The sequence below is a fragment of the Seriola lalandi genome, unplaced genomic scaffold, assembly GCF_002814215.2.
Source record: "Seriola lalandi dorsalis isolate HSWRI2012SDOR001 ecotype SW California unplaced genomic scaffold, Sedor1 jcf7180002054797, whole genome shotgun sequence".
NCBI lineage: Eukaryota > Metazoa > Chordata > Actinopteri > Carangiformes > Carangidae > Seriola > Seriola lalandi.
Window position 1 is genome coordinate 144,574 of NW_019525350.1, and position 20,629 is coordinate 165,202.

General features: G+C 39.6%; 1 protein-coding gene across 5 annotated transcripts in view; it reads right to left on the minus strand.

Moving 5' to 3' along the window:
- lpp (LIM domain containing preferred translocation partner in lipoma) overlaps positions 1-11,915 on the minus strand; it is a 142,670-nt gene extending 130,755 nt beyond the window's left edge. For 2 of the 5 annotated variants that reach the window (XM_087179199.1, XM_023425955.2), the window contains exons 1-2: positions 11,708-11,915; positions 6,779-6,843 (exon numbers count right to left, since the gene is read on the minus strand). The gene's annotated coding sequence lies outside the window, so the exon portion shown is untranslated. Of the gene's footprint in view, positions 1-4,748; positions 4,835-6,778; positions 6,844-9,795; positions 11,644-11,707 lie in introns of those variants that run through there. The other 3 variants (XM_087179200.1, XM_023425957.2, XM_087179198.1) reach the window with 3 other exon arrangements.
- Positions 11,916-20,629: the final 8,714 nt, after the last annotated feature.

Here is a 20,629-nt window from a genome sequence, read left to right on the forward strand (position 1 = left end):
TTTTGTTTGTAGGGTTTTTCAAATTAATAAATAGCAAACGTACTGAACTGTTTTTAGTCAGTAAGTCCATATTTGGCTTTATTACATAGACACTGTGTTAGACACACATTTTAATTCACATTGTTCTTGGAATTTCTGTACAGTTACTGTGAAACTATGAAATCTTATTTCAACTGATTACTCCCAAATAGACTTGTAATATATGACATATGATACGTCCCTATATCAATGTGATGTTGCCATATATGTCACCTATAAGGAGATATATTATTATCACGTATATACAACCTGTGGATATATGGAGATATAAGTTTATAACGTATATGTAAAACTCAAACTAAAATTTGTATATGTATATATATTAAAAACATCTAGGCTATATGATGAATTTTTATATGTTGTGAGCATATGTGTTAATGATATATATTTAATTTACATATGCAATTTGATTAAAACAACTTTTGGAACCCACTGAATATAATATCAACATACACTATATTCACAGGCTTTGTGATGGATATGTATTTATGTAATATATGTCTACAATATAAGCATAAATACATAAGAATACATATTTGTATGGGCTCGACATATATGTAAGTATGTAAAAATGTTCCAAATTACATGTTTTTATTTGATATGTATATATATTTATATATATATACACACACCTATATATATATATAGATATATTTCATATTTGAAAATTAAACATATGTACATATATTACTTTTGCGTATGGGCTAACGCAGGGAAGTTAAATTCAGGGCTCATTTAGTAGATCTGACATCAGGCTAACTGAGACAAATTGAGGAAAAATCGTAACCTGAACTTGAGAGATCTTAACACAAAAACCAGCCACAGGTCTTCGGCACTAAGACAGAGAACTGCAGAGGTTACTGGCAGTGATAATGAGGCCTTTCCAGGGGGAAACCTGGACTCTGCAACAGGAATGAAAACTTTCCTAAAAATAAAAATGCAAAAGATCCTTCACTCTTACGAAAGAAAAGCTGAATTCTTCAGTTATGATATAAAGTGTCTGGTGGAGGTTGTTGACAACTCATCACAAATCTGACAACATCCCAGCCGTGGAGGGGCGGTCATGACATCATGCAGAGGGTTTTTTTTTTGTATTGGGGGAAAGGAGGAACGATAAACGCAGGCGAAAGTTTGAGAAGAGCCTCCATCAAAGTGCCGAAGACCTTAAACTGAGGTGATGATTTATGTTCAAACATAATAATGGCCACTAGCATGCGGCCAAATCAACACTGAGATGAGGGACCTGGCCAAAGCCTTGAAACACATTGTAAAATAATGTGTCTGAGATTGTTGTTTATTGACTCACCCTGTCCAGCTTTACTGGGGAGGAGAAAGGAAAAAAATCTATTTAGACTAGAAATCCCAAAATCCATATGTGCCAAGCAGATAGGGGACGTGTGTATTCAAAGCTCTGATAATTCTTGAATGTGATCAGTCTCTCGGTGTCGGGGGCCTGAGAGGAAACAGAACCTGGACCTGCTCTTGTGTACATACAATCTCAGTGTTCAATCTGCGCCCTGCAGCTCTCAAGAGGGATGAAAAAAACATAGCTGTTTAGGAGGCATCATTAGTTAGAGAGTAATCAAGAGTTTAACACAAAAACAGAAAGTAATCAAACCCCTTAAAGTGATTCTCCTTAATAAGAAAGATAATCTCCTCCACTTTAGCTTGATTCTCCTCAGCTCAGTCGGATCCTCAGTGTAATTGCTCTTGTTAATCGTGCCTTAATTTGTTGACAAGATTCATTTGGAAGACTTGTCTCGAAAACATACAATCTCTCCCAACGTGGGGGATGCCAGCGTCTTGAAATTAAGGACAGCAAAGCAGAGTGAGACCAGATTAAGTCATTTTGAGAGCGTTGGAGATGTCGCAAGAGACTGACGTAACGCCGCGATCAGCGTCTGTCGCTGCTTATTAAACTGGGAACGCCTTTTTGGGTAAGGAAGTGCTCGCTGCTACGTTCTTGATACTGTGGTGGTAAAGCAAACTGGAAGTGAACTCATTATTTACTTAAGATAACCATAAAACTTATAAGTGTGATTTTTTTTGATCACATAGTCTCCAACAGGGTGTGTAGAAAGCAGCTGCAGCGTGATTGGCTGGGATGGCTGCTCTACAATAATTAAGCCATCAAAGCACTCCGTTCCCCACAGTTTGTTTGTAACAGTCAAAACTCCTCGAACATCTCTTTAATTTCTCCCCAGTAAAGCTACTCGAATCTCGTTGCATGTTCCACGGCACGGCTGTCTGGCACTTCAGCCAAAAGTGCACAAAACAAAAACATATAGTAAGAGCAGCACAAGTGGAGAGGAGTCATGAACAGAGCTGAAATGACGGCGTTGTCTTCCTAAACGTGCCGCCATTAGCCGCCACAAGTTAGCGGTCATATTAGTATCATTTAAGGCTGTTGAAGCAAAACCTACAAGGTCCTTTTACTGCATATGAATTCAATTTTTCAATTTTAGGAGGAACTAGAGTTACCGCCTTGTGGTTGTTTGTCTCCGCCAAGCAGCAGGAAATATGGTGACTATCTTCCCTTCCTGAGGTACAGCATTGAATAAACGCCAGGAATGTTTTTGCAGAACATTATGATGTCACAGTGAAGTTGATCTGTGGCTATTTGGATATAAATTATGTTAAACTGCGTCATAATTAACGTATGAATTTGTGCGTTATGGCCAAAAAAGTGTTTCGTGAGGTCACAGTGACCTTTGACCTTTGAGCACCAAAAGCGAATCAGTTCAGCCTCGAATCCAAGTGAATGTTTGTAGGAAATTCGAAGAAAGTCCCTCAAGGCGTTACTGAGATATCATGTTCACAATGGATGAGACAGACAGGAATAAAAATGCGCATTTCTTCCTCTAAAAGTTTCATGGTTTCATTTTAAGGTCAACGGACACCAACATGAGGCTCGTCACACCAGGATCTCAGCTTTAATTGTGCCAGTTCAGTGTCTCGGTCTCTGTGACTCGCCGTGTGTTGCGGTGGGGGGAGAGGGCGGAGTGACTCCAGCCCAGGGGCCCAATTACAGAGATTATTGGGGTTAAGTTTTGCGGCCATGTTCCCAATAAAGAGCGCCGTTTGAAAGATCCAGGATCAAGTTGATGTTCCAGTCAACTGAATTCAACTTTAAATTAAAAAAATAAATGAAGTGAGAAAAAAAAATAAGACATTTTTAATTCTACTTGTATTTTTATTTACGGCACTATGGTGGTATTTAACTGCAGACGGTTACTACAAGGATCATTGTCATCACGCACAGAAAACTTCCTGCGACTCAACGTGTCCAGAAACATGAATTCATTTAAAAAAAAAAAAAAAAAGAGGGAGAGACATCAGATGCTCTTCTGGTCTGGACCACAGCAATGGACCGACTCAATGACAGCACTGCCTCCTCTAGAGCCTCACAGCCAGTGTCTAAAGTCATGGCTCTCTCATACAGTTAATCTTGTTTCCTTCCATTTCATTAGTGAGTTAGTTCAGTTTTCACAGGGGAAAAACAGGGTGACGCGTGGCTGAAAAAATATTTGAAGCATCACATCAGAGCAGATAAATGTCTAATAACAGCCTTCATTCAGTAATGTGTCAGTATCCAATAAAACTCTATAGAAAAGAAGAACAATTGATACAGACGTGCTAACGGGAAAACTAGCTCCGAGGCTGAAAGCCGATACAGTCCCGGCATAATTTAAAAGATAAAAGTAATTAGTTAATCACACCTCACCATCACTAAAGTCAGCAGCAGCAGCAGCAGCAGCAGCAGCAGCAGCAGCCGCAGCAGCAGCAGCCCTCAGAACCGAGTAAAATCATTTACCTCCTTCCTCCACTTGTGAAGGGAGAAACTACCAGGCACCTGCCACTGACTGTTTGAGGTGTGAAAGTAAAAGCCAGGAGGAAGGTCAGACCTGTTAAGGTCTAGCTATCGGTTAGAGTGGATGTTTGCAAAACCACAATTCTTCAATGACCTGAGTTGCCCCCAAGTCACTCACACCTTCACACACACACACACACACACACACACACACACACCGTCACACACACACACACAACCACGCCATCACAAGACATGTACATGAAAACTTGCAGGGCTATTTAACAGTTTCTATCCTAAAATGTCTCTTCAGGTCGGACAGACACAACAGATTCTTGCACTTCTCACCTTTCTATCTAACTCATCATATTACTGACAGAAAATTGTGTATGAGGTCGGTCTCCTGGTCAAAAACAAATAAATAAATAAATAAATAAGATTCTCTGTGCGGTGCTGAGTTACTCCCAGCTTTTGAAAACTTTATCAAAATATCAGGTAAGCCGGTTGAAAAGTCAAAACCAATTCCCTGTCTTATCCACACTTGCAGAGATGCACAGGAACATTATGTGTTGATTGTGTGTCTGATGCAAGGAAATAGCAATAACGTCTCTCAAATGCTCAATCAACCAGTGACAAACTGTGACACAAGTTCCCCACAAGCAGAATATACATGCACAGCTGTGGACAAGAACACACAGGCAAATCAAGTTTCCTTTAACTTTTACTGAAATATTAAAATATATTACATAATATTATATAATATCATATCTTATTATATTATATGGTTATATGGTATGGTTATTTTGACAATACAAATTGCGTCTCCTACAGTATATACACACATGCTAGCATAAAGCTAAAACAATACAACAGAAATTGAGCACAGAATGATACTCACAGTTTCTCTTTAGATCACTGAAGCACAGAAAACTGCTGGATTCACTAAATGGCAGTCACTTGGAAGGCTCCTCTCACCCCTAGAAAGCCTTATGCAGCTGAAATGACTCACATCCCCTCTTCCAACCTCTGTCAACCATCATGAGGAGGTAAACATTTCCAAATATGGAGAAAATATGAAGACAGTATTGAGGGCAATATCAGTTTGGTTTGCTTTCAGCTTGGAATGCCATACTCTGTGAGCCAGAGTCACTCGGCAGAGCCAGTTCTGTGGTGCATACCTTTCACTAGGAATAATACTGATGATTGTGGAGAACTTTTTACTATTGGACAGAGTTCGCTCTGACTGTGACTCTATTTCAAAGACTAACTAGTAAAAAAAATTCAGAGACGAGACGATGAGTTATTTTAAAACTCTAAGTGGGAATTTTGATAAAAAAAAAGAAAGAAAAAATGCAGGGAAACGTTGCAAACATACTTTACTACTTTTTATCTATCATGAGGAAACCAGGGCCAGATTAGAAGGTAAAGATAGCCCAGTTACTGGGAGAAGCTTGTCTTGTCACAAGGATTGTCTTCAAGTGATTAAGAAGGTATAATTAAAGTCTGATTACTCCCCATAAGCGCCGTTGGGTCATCGGAGATCACGGTAATGTCACAGCAGCCGCTACGAGAGAACACTGCAACGCCCCGCACAGCAACTCGGCGTGAGAGTGTTTGTTTCTTCAAACAGCGCAACGCCACTTCATCCAGATCCCAAAGGAACAGACTATTTATTTTTTCATTTAAACAGTTTTATTTGTTTTGTTTTGTTTGTTTTTGTTTCTGATAACTTTCCTTCACCGTTACACGTTTTTTAAATTTTTGTAGTTTTCTAACTTTGCACTGGTGCAATAAGTAACCTCTGAATATTTGGAAGCACAGGAGAAGAGACCACTAAACATGACCACATGAAAATGTGGCTGACGTGTGAACGCAGAGATAAGAGCCTTAAAAATAACATTAAAGACTTAAATGAAAGAAGTCAAGTGGACAAAGTGTGTTTTTCTTCTTACAAAGAGCTACAACTCTCTGTATCAGTGACGGTGACGGGGGACAGTGACGTAATGTTAACAGAGTGACTACTGCCCAAAACGTACAATAGGTATGACTGTATTTTTTATTCTAAGCAGACCTTTATAGTAATTACTGGAAAACCAATCAACAATGTTTTAAAAAAAACTATAATAATGTTACACCATTTCATTGGGAGAAATAAGATCAAAGTGTCGTTAAACTGCAGACGTCTTCTTTGGTGGATCCATCGCAAATACAACCAGTCAATGTCAATCGGTGTTATAAACCAAAAACTATATAAAATGCTTCATTTCTCTCGGAGCTCTTATATACTCAAGTCAAGTTTCGCAGTCGCTTCAGTTACGTTATACGTTTAAAATGATACACGAGACGATACGAGCTTCACCGGAAAAAGCTCAGCTGTGCTCGACACACATCAAATCCTCGACCTCTCACCTGACATCACTGCTCTGTGTACAATAAACCCTCCACATGCGTCTGCACTGCACTGGATGCTCATGGCACACGTCTGCATCCAGACTGATATCCACACAGTGCGACACCCTCACAACAAAAACCTGAGCAGCAAGTCAGCCCTGAGCAATTAAGGCCTGTGGTTTGAAAACGGCCCAACATGAAGGTGATATTACACCTGCTGGGCAAATACTCAACGAGATAGTGCAGCAATGAAAAGTTAATGGGAACTGTCACTGAGATACACTGTGCAACACAATGATTTACTGAGAAGAACTCACACTGGGGACGACCAAACATATTTTGCTTTAATCCCCAAACCGTCCTCAAAGGCACATTTCTGAGGACTGACTAAAATCTACGTACAAACAGATGTTAAAACACACAACCCTTCCAAATATAAGTTGTACTACCACCAGACATGACAGGACAAAAGCAAGGACCAACAAACCGTATACAAAAAAAGTCCAATACAGCAAAGAACAGTAAAAGCCATCTTACCTTTTCTCCTCTCTGGGTGTGCGGGGGGGTTTTCTAAATCGATGCCCTTTAGTGCTCGTGGAAATCTGTTGGGATTGAGAAATAAAGACTGAGTAAACTCTGTACCACTCAAATGAATAACACAGCTGTAATTGTGCTGAGCGGGGCCACACCAGCCTGGTAAGTGGGTGCTGTCAACTTTTTTCTCTGACTGCGTCAATTCATCGGTGGAAAGATGAACCTTGTGCAGGCGCCCATAAATCCTGCATGAACCTGAGTGTAAGTTGTCCATTTAAATTTCAGTCTGTCATTTTTCACCAGGCACCTGTCACACTGTCAGAGTAATGCTTCACTGTGAAGACAGTGCAGGGGAAACAATGCTGACAAGTGACTCCACAGAAAATATTTCACCACAGTGTAACAATTATTTAGCGAAGAGAGCTGAGGGAATAAAATAGCATTTGATACGAAAGGCATCTCTCAAAAAACGGGACAAATCGTCTCCAACGTTGTTGTGCAAGTCACAGCAACAAGTAGTCATTAAACACACAACAATTATTTCATCTTTTTCTCCTCAGTTAAATTCAAAAACCCCCTTTTTGAGACCTCTTTGTATTTTAGCATAATAGCAGCAGTCGTGGAATAATCAACATCATATCACTACTGAGTCAGTATCAACCTCCTGTTGTAGCTCTTCATCATTTAATCATGATTACATATTATTATTATTATCGTAATCTGTTTGCTGTGTTAAATACACCAGCCTGATCTGTGTAGCTTACAGATTAAAATATTGATTATTTTATTCTCTGATTAATGTTGTAATGAAAACCTCCGTCACAAGTTCTACGAGCCCAATAAAAAACGTCTTCACTGCTTATTTTGTCCCAGAGACCAAAGCAAATCCTCTCACTTGAGAAGGTGTAACAGGCAAATGTTTTACTATTGTTAGTTCAATGACTACACTCCAACAAGCTGCTTCAGTGTTGTTTAGTTTAGCAGAAGTCATTTAGTGTGGTTTTTGACCTGGGTTACATCGTTATGATACCTGATCTAATAATTATGTCATGTTGTTTGCTAGTCGATGAAGACGAAGCTTTCATGTGCTGGCAAAGGTGCAGGAAAGCAGTGTACTGTGTGAGACAGCACTCTGGTAGGTAGTGGTGTCTGATGCAACGGCAAAGCCAGCTATCTAGTGCAATAAACCTGCAAACAAATTGCCCTGACATAAGACTATACTTTTAATTTCCACGTTTTTTCTTTTTTTTCTTTTAACTGCACGACTGAGAGAGCTAACACAGCAGGCTAGTGGGAGGAAACAAGCCGTGTATGAAGTAGTTAGTGTAAAGTGAAGTCGTTAGCATAAAACTAGACGGACGGAGACTGAGAAATGGCAAAATCGTGTTATTCCAGCGCTTGTACTCCTGTACTTTGAGCACCAGGAGCGGGGTGCAGAGAGTGCAAGTATGAGGATAACACATATCAATCATTCAGCAGATACTGTACTGTACTTACAAAAAAAGCCCCTCAGGAATACGTTTCAGTTGTAACGGGAGTCCCGTAGGAATTATAGTGTAAGACAGGCAGTAGTATCGTTGTGTAAAACCAGCCCTATACTACATGTCAAGCCCCTACCTGAGAGAACAGCACAACCTTTACGACAGGCACAGACACGTCCTTGTGAGGCCCTCTGTGTTTTGTCACAGGTCTGGTTGGTTTTAATTGTGTCATGATTTGTCTTAAAATCTCAACTACTTTTTTTGTCTTCCTCTAACGTGATTATGTTACATTTTTCTGTGGCGGCGGGTTTCGTTAACTCTGTCTAACCTCATAAAACATATTTGGTTTGTCGCGTTCAAGAGTCTCAGATCAGTCGCTCTACTCTGCCCGTGCAGAGATAAAGCTGTCTGTGAAACATACAGGTACGGTTCAGGGTTTTACCTGGTTATCCAGCTCAACATGACTCTAATGTGACACGTATAGCCCCAGCTCTGTGCCTCTCATGTATGAATACTATTGAGTCACATAAATAAGCATCAAAATCCTGTAAACAACTGACATCATCACGTCGTACTCATACTAGTGTCAGCTGGTTTCTATAACCACATCGTCTCGAAAAAAATCATTATATACACAAAACTCCAAAGACGAAGACTGTGTTGTGATTTAAGCTATATGTACTTTTAAAGTGAAGCAAAAGAATATCTTTCTTATTTTGTCTCTCACACACAGCACAGCGCACACCTGGGTACCAAACTGCTGCTCCACCTCTCTGCCTCTCACTGAACAGAGCAGATACCGAGGACACTACTGGCGAAACTCTTCTATGGAAAGTTGCTAAAGTTTGTCCAAAAAGTCGCTAGCTTTGTCACTAGGTGCTTGAAAACAAAAGTCGTTAAAGGGGTCTGAGAAGTCGTTAAATCGGCAACAATGCAGACTATAAACGTGGCCCCTCCAGCCCCTAATAGAAACTGTTCATGCCAATTCATTTTGCTGGAGTAATGGCCGATGGGGTTAGGGAACACTTCAACTGATCAATGGTGTAACTTGACATTCTCTCTTATAGGTTTGGACCTGTGGCGGTCACAGCCAAAAAAAAACCAACAAGGTCCTTTAAGATTTACTGGAGTTCTGGAGTTATTTTTGAAATCCTCAAACACTCTCCTAACCATATGGATGAAAAAATATTCCATCTGCTGCACAGCAAAAAAAACATTCTTAACCTCAGATGCTCAGATTCTTAGCTCTGTGATTCATGTAATAGTAATACATCAACGGCAGAAACACAGTGGGTCTTACCTTAAGTTATGGTAGGCCGCACTTAACCATATATTACAGAGATGCACACTAGCTTCTGGTTGCGGTAAAACACTCACACAGGTGATGCTTTCTGAAAACCCACTGTCCTGACATCACGCTCTGCTCTAAAACTGTGCATTTTGAGCCTGGGAAACTGCTGCTGTTCCCATCAGAAAAAGAACACGCTCATTAAAATATACCAAGAAACACAAACAGGAGAATAACTTGACTAAACCTACCAGGGGGGCCCGGGCTCAAAGGCAGTTGAGGCACTCATCTTTTAAGTTGAACATCATCAGTGCTGTCAAACGAGTCCTTTTTAACTAGAGATTTTAAAGACAGTTCCATTTAATGTTGCCTGAGTCAAATATGTGTCGGAGCGACGCAGATGTATGCGGTTTGATGGCAGCACTCTCGGGAGACCTTGGTGTTATTGATTTGAAATTCACATCTGAGTCAAAGTTTGAATTTAGTCTTTTAAAGAGGAAAAGGAAACTTATTCTTCACGAACGCCACATCTTGCAGCAGATCAATATCTTTTAAGTCTGGACCGAGGTTCTTTTGTCACTCACAAAGAGGGAGACGAGAATGTCAAAGCCATTTCCTCAGGTTTTCATTTAAGTCATTTGTGATTATGACCCACGTAAAGCTTTAGAGGAAAACCTCTGTCGCCGTTCACTAGATGCTCATTTGTGCGAAGCAAAGATCTCCAATCTGCATCATATCCTGGTACATACACACACACACACACACATATATACACACAACACTTCACAGTTCATATGATGTAACATTCAATACCAATAAACAAGGCTAAATTTTTGATATGGGTGGGAGTTATTTTTGTTAAATCTATCGACCTGTTTAAAGAAACTTATGGTTATGAACACACAGGAATGTCAACAGTAAGACGTGGGCATGTTGCATAGTAAGTGGTCAAGACACATCAAACGGCATGAGTCAGTTCAGGCTTATTGACATGCAAGTACATGAAAATGACATAATATATGATGTCTTATCTTGCATTAGCCTTGCCAGTTCCACAGAAATTACTTAAGTAATCAAACTAGAGAAGTAAAAACGTCACCTGCAAAGGATTTTTTTAGTAAGAACTCAATCTTTGGGTGGAGCCACGTTTGGCCTGTTTGTGCATTTTCTGTCACAAACCAAGGCAGTGACGGTTTCCTGCTTTGTCTTTAATCCAAACCAGGGCTTAAACGTATACAGTAGGCCTGCACTGTGATGTTGGTCCACTCTTTTATGACTGATAGCAGGCCTACACTGCACTTTGCATTAGTGTTGTCTCAGCAAACCGTATAGGTGTGGGTGTGGGTGTGTGTGTGTGTGTGTGTGTGTGTGTGCAATCAATGATACCGTCATTTATAAAAGCATAACGAACACAGAAGTCACAACAGTTTTCTGTAGGTTATTAATACAAACGCTCATCAAAAAACTATTCAAACAACGTGGCGAATCTGTGCTGCCGTAAACAAGCGCGTCCCTCTAACAGCAATGTCACGCGCTGTGTTTTTCTTTAACGCCAAAACAAAACAAAAAAACTACGCGAAGCTACTTAAGCTGTCGCTATTATGTGACACTACGGGGAAGCTAACGACCAAATTCTGCGGACTAATTTCTCCGCAGACACGGGGGGCTTTCTCGTGTTTCTCCGGTGACAGTGTCTTCCGCATTGCTCAGCAGCGGACCACCGGGCTAAAAACAGAAACCCCCTCACCACCACCACCGGAGAGACGCCCAGAGAGTCGAGTTTGGCGAAACTTGACGTTCGCAATGTCGTAAAAAAAAAAAAGTTTGAACGCACGACTGCGAACACTAGCTAGCGACAAGTTAGCTTCGTTAGTACCCTCATGTAACTTTAGTAGCAGCCGAGGCTAGCTAACGAGTCGAGTCGAGTCCACGCCCTCATTGTGAACTCCGTCCGAGCTACAGTAAAAAATTCATATCACAGTCTAACAAGGCCGAACGGATTGAAGACGAGCTTCTCTCCAACAACCGTTGGATACCAGTCCCGGCTATAAAAGATCTTTACACCAGTTTCAACACAGCCGCTACAATCTCAAGAGCTGTTTGTTTGTTTTATTATTTCAAAAAAAAGCGTTAGACGAGTAGCTCGTAAGAGTTTCTGCTTACCTCGCTTTCTAGGAAATAACGACAGAGGTTCAAATCCCACCAAAAAAAAGTGAAACTTCTTGATCCAAATTCTGGGAGAGTTGTAGGCGGTGACGTCACGCTGTGAAATTCCAGGCGTCTCAGTCAGTTCAGAGGTTTGCCCATGTAAGGCAGCAGGCCAGCGGTGTCAGCAAGCCAAAACACCACGGCCCACAAGCAGCCGGCGGCTCCTACAGCCTCCTGTTTGTTTACACAGGGATGTATTTTAAAGGAAAAGACGGCTGATTTAAAAAAAAAAAAAAAAAAAAATGTATATCGGTATGCGGAAAAGTTTAACATATTAAAAAAAGTTGCGTATTTTCCCACCTTGCCTTGTCTGCCAGGTGAGTAAGATATCGTGCAGAAGTTTGAAAACGTTCACACAAATAAAACAGAAACAGCTTGCAATATAATTTATTACAACTTCATCTCAAACCCACCAATTACCATACATCTTAATCCACACACATCTGTCTGTCTGTATTAGTATTGAAACATTACAAGAGACACTGCAATATGTTTTATAGGTGTCTGTGCTGTATGTACCAGTGTCCCAGAAAAAAAAAGAAGGCACAGTGAAATATAAAATACCACTTGAGGACTTTTATTTTTAGGACTATTATTTTCAGTCAGGGCAGTTGGTTTTATGCTGCATGTTACGCTGTGTTTGTTTGACCTGTATCACAAGCTTTAATATTCAAACTAGTAGGGAATTTATAGATTTCCTGCAAAAAGACACACAGGATGCAATTACGATAACTGAACAAATGGCTTTTAAATAGCAAGACACTGACTAAAAAGGAAGCGGTGTATCTGCTCTAACATAGAGCACTCATTCAATGAAGTGTGAAACGGCACATGCTGTATGACATTCAAATTCAAACACCGCGCTGCCTGCTGCAGTTCTCCCATACAATGTCATGCACTGTCTATCTTGTGGAACCGTGAGAAAGAATGAGTGCTCCTCTGTGTCTGTGACTCCTTTCTTCACTATAATCTGGATTTACTAGCTACTTTTGTTTGTAAGAAATACCACTGAAATGTATTCAAATATTATCTTGCCATAGATCGAAGCGTAGACTTTAATAACAGACAGAAGGAGTGAAGGTGTACACCGTGCCCACCCTGTCACTGGCAATGTGAAGAAGAGGTGAGGCACTGGGACAAAATAGAGAACCTAGACAAGTGGCCAGATGTGATTTATTTATCCTTTGGCTTGTTTGTTTGTTTGTTTTATTTGTTTTAGTCATAGCTTTCTTCCCCTGTAGTTATGGTTTGCATGCATGCACTTCATATGTGAATACATATATATATATATATATATATATATGTATGTATGTATGAATGTATGTATAGTTGGTGAACAAAACAAACCCTAAAAGACAAATAAAAGTCAATCAAACTGTGATTTAAGATGCAACTGACAGTTAAACTTCCTGGAGAGAAAGCAGAAAGTATTTTTTTTTTTACAAAGATTTAAAGTCACAGTTGTAGGTTTTCTTTTTCTTTTGCAATTTTAGGGCGACGTAGGAGCTGAAAACACCAACATATTATTACCTTTTAAGGTTGATTTGGCGAACATTAGCGAACAGTTGTTTATTTACACTTCCAGCAGATAAGGAGGATTGTTAGCATTCAATTCGAGTCTTACTTAGTTTAGAGTTCACGGTGAAACAATGACTGTTTGTCCAATATTCACCCTCTGTTTAGCTGTGTTTAGTTTTCTGCAAGTGTCTGAGGGAAATATCTGTTATTTTAGCTGCTAAATGCTCCACATTGTGCGCCAGCTAACGGCTAACTTTGTCTGTTTGCTAAGTGGTGCTGGGCAGGTCGTGTACAGTGGGTTTATCAGTAAAGTTGCGAGCCATACAGCCGAAAAACAATGAGTTAAAAGTAAAACCCATTGTTAATTTTAAAAAAAAATTGATTTATGACACTTTAATAAAAAATGTGCAGTTGTCAGGAGCTCCTGCACTTCCTATGTGACTTGACAGTGTAAACCAACAGCACACTCATTTACCTATAGTTAATTGTGATACTTTTACACACCTTACATACTTGTTCTCAGAGTGTTAACTTGTCATAGCAGGAAAATCAGAAGTGTAACTTACATTAATGACGGCTCTGTTCGACAGACTGTACATGCTCCATATGAGTCAATGCCTGTTAAATGATGCTATGTAATTAGGGTGATCACTTACACCTGCGCTGTTCCTGTGTGATAGTGACTGTGAAAGTGACAGCTATCTGAACCACCAGCAATCACCGGTTACGAAAAGGTATGTCACATTTTTTTGGTGAAATATTTTTATTAAATACCATTTATTTGAACAATACCTCAACATATTCTGGTTTATAATGAGTGAATTCTCATTATCCTCAGCTTCACCTGTGTTTGGACTGGTTCTGCCGCTTCTCCTTTCTCGCAGCTCAAACGTTTCTGATGTTTGATATAAGCAAGGCGCTATCAGATGTCCAACAAAGCTCTCGCTTCATGTGGGCTTTGGCTGACCTCAGTGATCTGTGCCATGCAAACTAGACAATTACTTTACATGCTCGTGATTGCATGCAAATATGATAACTGCTTTTTCACCTCTGATTCTGTTCTAGTAGCTGTACCGCAGGGTTGTTCATCATAATACTGGCATCGTGTGTCTTGTGTGTTTGTACACACCAGCAGATTCAGATATCCTCGATCTTATTTTCTATAAAAATGAGTCTAATGAGAGGATTGATGTAATTAATAATTCTTTTCCATGAGTTGGTTTCATTCTTTTTTAAAGGCCATGTGTGAACAAAATCATTCACTCTGAGGCCTGTCTTTTCACAGATGATTCTTACTTCACTGCGACTGATTGCATTGTGCTCCAAGCTGTGAATATACTTTTTTTTTTTTCCTCACTGTGCATGAAGAAAGCATAAACAGTACTTGCAGATCGAGCACGCTGATAAAAACCAAAAGATTTGAGCTATTTTAGTGTCTTACCCGTGCGTCCCCACATCTCGAAGTTCCAGGGCACACTGAAAAAGGTAATCTCATTTGTAATGTGTGACAGCTTATTTGCAAGTGTGTACACTGGCAATTTTTTTTTTAATGGGCCCGCCAGTGATTCTTCTTCTTCCACTCTTAAAGCTGATTTCAAAAAGACACCCTGGAACAGTTTAGACGACACATGCCATCGCCTGTGAACTCGAGTTATCAATCAAGCACCAATTAACATGCTCGGTTAGAAGAAATCAGGGGCTCTTTGATGTTCGGCAGTTAGGGATTGTAGCAACGCATGTCACTGATATGATGGGTTTCAATTTTATCCTCACAGTACCACAACATATGAAAAGAAATATGGTCACAGGGTCCACCACAACAGATTAACACTGGAGATATGTTTGATGTTTGATCTAACTTTGTCATGTTTCTTAACGTCACTCGTTTTAACAACAGACAATAAATATAGCACAGAAGGGAGAGTCAGAGAAAACAACCCTCGTTTGTCATATTTTAGTGTTTCAATTGTTCCAGCATCGGATATCCTGTTTTATTTGCTGGTTGTAACACTGTCTTCTCCCCCACACCACTTCCTCTGAAGTAGGTAAACCTCAAACATTATACAGAACACAGCAGCTGCACAGTCGATGTGTACTTCCTCATTAAAGTGTGACTGAAAGCGTGTGTTTTGCACCTACGGGATGAATAAGAAAACAAGAAACCGATTGTTTTCTAAATGCAGCTCTCTTGGTTTCAAAAAGGCCCAGTTTTCAGGAATCGCTGGCTGATGATGACAGCGTTGATATCATGCAGGTTGTGTCCTGGCATGTGAAAGTGAAATGAGTTCGCTGATGTTTTTGTTCATTTCTAATTCATGTCATTTGGTATACCATTATAATCATTGTCAGTAGGCAGGCAGGTCCAGGTGCTTTGCACAAAAACAACACAGAAATCTTTGTCGAAAAAAAAAAGGAGAAAGAAAAACAACAAATGTGTCTGGGAACTATGTATGCTCTGTTAATTAGAGCTGAGATAGCAGAAATTAGTCTTCAAGCACAACCATATTACAGAGAGTCATGCCAAATAAGGAAGAACAAAAGTAGGAGACAGGCAGACTCACTACAAAAACAATGTCCCAAAGCTACTAATCAAACAACTCCTGATCTAGATCTAGACCTCAGATTACACTAATGAATTCTAATTCTTATGTTTTAGCATGTTAATGTGCATTAAAATGGTAGACAGAGAAAATCCCTGCCTACAGCAAAGGTTTTAGCATAAATGATCCATGCTTGTGAGCTTCATGCAACACCTTTGAAGCCTTTTTTAAAGTGGCAGGATTTTTGTTGTTTTGTACGTATCCTGAAATCAGTTTTCTGGGTTCCCCAGTTACTGTATGGCTTTTTTTTTTCCTCTCCACTGTACATTTTCAACTTTCTTACCTCTGAGGAAAATTGATTCGGCTGACTCTTGTTCCTCAGCAACAACAGAGTCGTTGAGCATTTTGTCTCAACCAAAAACCTGGACAACATACGCAGAGCACCAGGACCTGTTTTATACAGCGTGTTGTCAGTAAGAAAACAAACACACAAAAAAAGGAATTGCCAAACTGAGATCACTAAATAAACCCTACACCTGAGGAGTTTAAAGGTTCTGATTTCTCTGTTGAAAAGAAGTATTTACTGTAGGAAGCCAGAAGGCCGAACAGGCTCGCTGTTTCCAAGTGTTGGATGCAGGGAGGTCAAATCAATGACCTTTGCAGTGGAGTTTAATCTGTTTTCACTATGTAGCGTGAGACCATTTGGAGATTTAAAACTGTTTTGAGGATAATGGTGAATGCTAAGACATGTGTAACAGTAGGACACTGAAGCAGTAAGAGCCCAGTAATGTTCATCACACAGCACTATCTACCTGTACTTAGCCCACAGTAAACAACTGGACATATCAGACCAAAGAAAGCTGAAGCAACAAAACCCCTGAGCGTACTGACCTCAACAAGGAGGCATATCATTGTTAATGAATTCAACTTTTCACTTGTAAGTGAAAAAATATGGTATTTATTTTTTCAAAACTTAAATATTCTCATTTTAATGTTTCCCACATTTATTTTACTTCACAATAAAGAACAAATGATGACGATGAATGCATTGATTGAGCGATGTTTTTCTTCTATGAAGCAAAGTGATTATTATGAGTTAGTCAGTCAGTAAACAACTTTCTTATTTCTCAATGTTTTTCATGTCCTGGTGGTGAGTCTTAAAAAATATATATAATTGTAATATCTGACTTCCAAGGACTCAGCAACACTGTTGAATGCGCCCTTTAAATGTTCTATTTTATTAGATTTTTATAAAGTTTTTTTGTACTGAGGTACATAACATATACTTAAATACACATAGAAAGAAAGAGATGGAAACACAGGAGAATATTGCACAGTCTGAACGAGTCAGACAACAGCAGCCCAAACTAAAGCTTCAAATTCAGTGAATCAGTTCCTGAGGGTTTGTTTTTCTGCACAGGATGCAGAGATCTTAAATATTTTCTTGCCTGTTCCCGTATGAGGGAAAGACGATGAGTGGACCACCATCTTCGGATCATGAGCCATGCTGACATTCCTGTGCTGTGAAACTACAAACTTATAAGGGAGACATTCCTCAAATCTGAGGGCATGATGTCAGACTGCACTCGACCTGCAAAAACAAAGGTGAGGAATTCCTGCACAGCAGCTTGAAACAACAAAAAATAAAGTGTAACTTTGGTCTTACTACAAAATTGTCATCACTAACTTTAAAAGGACAAAGAAACATTAATTTATTCAACAATGCTAACAAGTCGCTGCTGTGTGTTTATCATGTTTGGTTAAAAAAAGCCTGCAGAATCTGATGGTTTCCTCCCAGCAGCAAACATCATTAATTATTCACACACTTTTTGTCTACAGCAAAAGAACAGCAAAGCTGGAAGTACACAAAATCAAGTAATTTGCCAATAATTGATAAGGTTGACAATACAAAATCAAACGTACACACTAAGTTTTTTAAAAGCTTAGTGTGTAGAGACAAAATTTGGATACCACAACATGACATATAATGGAGGCTTGGCAACATAGTGTGTGACAACATGGAGAGTCTGGACAGATACAGGTCAACAAAGGACAAAGACAGATTGACACACTGTGTACTGTTGGACATAGTGTGAATTATACAGTAACAATAGGGGTGGAGGGTGGGGGTCAACTTTATCTAACAGTACAGTATCTTGCTTGTTTAACTAAAGCTGTCAAATAAATGTAGTAGAGTAGAAAGTACAATATTTACCTCTGAAATGTAGGAGTGGAAGTGTAAAGTAGCATAAAATGGGAATACAAATACCTCAAAAAGTACAGTACTTTAGAGTAAATGTACTTACTTTCTACCACTGCTAATACAATCACTTAGCTTTCAGCGCACATGTATTCTAATATTGTTCAACAACCCAACCAGGTAAAGCTCCTGAATTTCTGAGTGAAAACAAAGGCGGTGCCTATAAAGCTGATATCAAAAGATAAAAGACTCACTATCCCACCACAGTAACAAAAAGACTGTTAGAATGACTGAGCATCACTATTTGCTAATATTACATAATATACTACATTTTATATTGGTAATGGAATGACGAGCCAACATTGGAAATGAAAGAACGTGCTATCAGCTAGCTAACATTAGTTAGCTAAACTGTAACTTAAGGCAAAAGTTAGTAACTAGCTAACATTAGTTTGCTAAACTGTAACTTCAGGTTAAGTTAGAAACTAGCTAACATTAGTTAGCTAAAGTGTAACTTCAGGTTAAGTTAGAAACTAGCTAACATTAGTTTGCTAAACTGTAACTTCAGGTTAAGTTAGAAACTAGCTAACATTAGTTAGCTAAAGTTTAACTTCAGGTTAAATTAGAAACTAGCTAAGATTAGTTAGCTAAACTGTAACTTCAGGTTAAGTTAGAAACTTGCTAAAATTATCAGTAGATACTTGACACAATCTAATTCAGAAATTCAGAAGGTAAGAAAGTAAACCAGCCAGATGGTTAGCTCCTGCTAATAACGTTTACTTACACCTTCTCAATTTGCACACAGACTTTAGGACATGAGCTACTGATGGGAGTGAGGCAGGCAGAGGAAATGTTAAACTATCGCCAAGATTCTTCCAGGCATAAATATGGGAAATGTATAAAAAATTTACAATTTCAGGTAAGACAAACTGTTGTTTTTACCGCTTTTGGGGGGGATCCAAGTCTTAATCTGGGGAGGTCAGATCCTACCAATCCCAGTTTTTAATTCAAACCCTGTTGTTGGAATAATCAACTGCGAGAATCTATGTCCATCCATCACTACATTCAGGGGGTGGAGGCTGGAGCCCAGAGGACCCAAGAGGAAACCCATGCAGGTAAGAGGAGAACATGCAAACTCCACACAGTGCTTACCATTGTGTGAATATGTGTACAGCCACAAAACAAGATAAAATAAGAAATGAATGTGACTTCCTCTTGAACCTAGAATGGCCATCCAGTTGAAATGATTTCTTGCTGTAGCTGTGTGCATGGACGATCTGTATCAGTGGATAACTTGCTAAAACAGAATAAGAAAAACATACAGCACACACCCTTTGAAACATGAATTTGATCTGTCTTTGTTCTGGTAGATATCAACTTTCAATAGATCATCTGTTTGCTGAAATATTGACACACTGAAAATTCACACCTGAACGCCTCTCACAGATTTTTCTTCTGTGTAGAAAGACAATCCTAGAACGTTCACAACAAAGCTGTCACTTCGAATCATCTGTTATATGTAGCCTCTGTCTCTCTCAGAAGTATATTTTCTCTCCACTTTATAAATGCCAGCTAATGCAAAGCGTGAGATTAGGCGTTTGTGACCTTTATTAGAGCTGATAGACGCTGCCGTGGACACCAGGGAGCTCCATGTTGGCACAACAAAGGCTAGTAGTGGAGCTAGATTACAGATCCAAGTGATAGCAGGTAAGAGAAAATGACAAGCAAGCTTTATCCTTTTCTGATGTGATAATTACCTGCAGTTGACTGCCTCAGAAAGGTTATCACACACACTAATGACCTGGGAATGCTCCAGGAAACGGCACCAATGCAATATAACAGATTGTTTATGGGAGGTTTGAGATTTAAAATCCATAAACATTGAGAAGAATTTGTGTGACACTGACCAACCGGATAGATTGATTGATTAATAATGTATAAATTCGTGCTGCTTCACAAGCTCCGTGAGGGCCACATTTCAATTAAATCTTGGAAAAGAAAGTAGGTGTTAAATTCCTCTGTAGACAGTGCAGGGTCACTGTTTTCAACTTCCAGAGTGTTTTTTAGATCCTGCTGATATGAATCACTGCGAGGCATGCTGCAGAGAGCAAGGCTGCTGAGAATCGTTCATCTTCTACTTCCAAGGGAAAAGCCAAGCCAGAAAGATGAAGTCTGTCTAGACTGTGAAAAACAAAAATAAACACTTCATGAAATCAAATCAAGTTTGCATCTAAAAGGTTTGCGACGAAAACTGGTCCCCTTTTAAAGAATTTGGTTGATCCCTCTTTTGTTAATTTGATGCGGGCTGAAATTACATCAGATGACAGCATAATCCAACATCATTATCAACATCAAAATGTGTTTGACTCTGTTTGTCCCGGGGCCAACGCCAGCGCTGCCTCTGTAACGGGATGATATGGATTACACTTTGCAAACCGACCTTGCCCCCCCTCTCATTTTTTATGCCTGCCAGTCGAACACAGTGATGACCGCATGCATCCCATTGCTGCCGAATAAAACCCAAATATCCCTCTGATGATTAAGGTCACTCATACACTGCTGTACAGAAGCCATCCTCTCATAAGCCTCACAGAGCAGGAGGGGTGGGGTGGGGTGGGA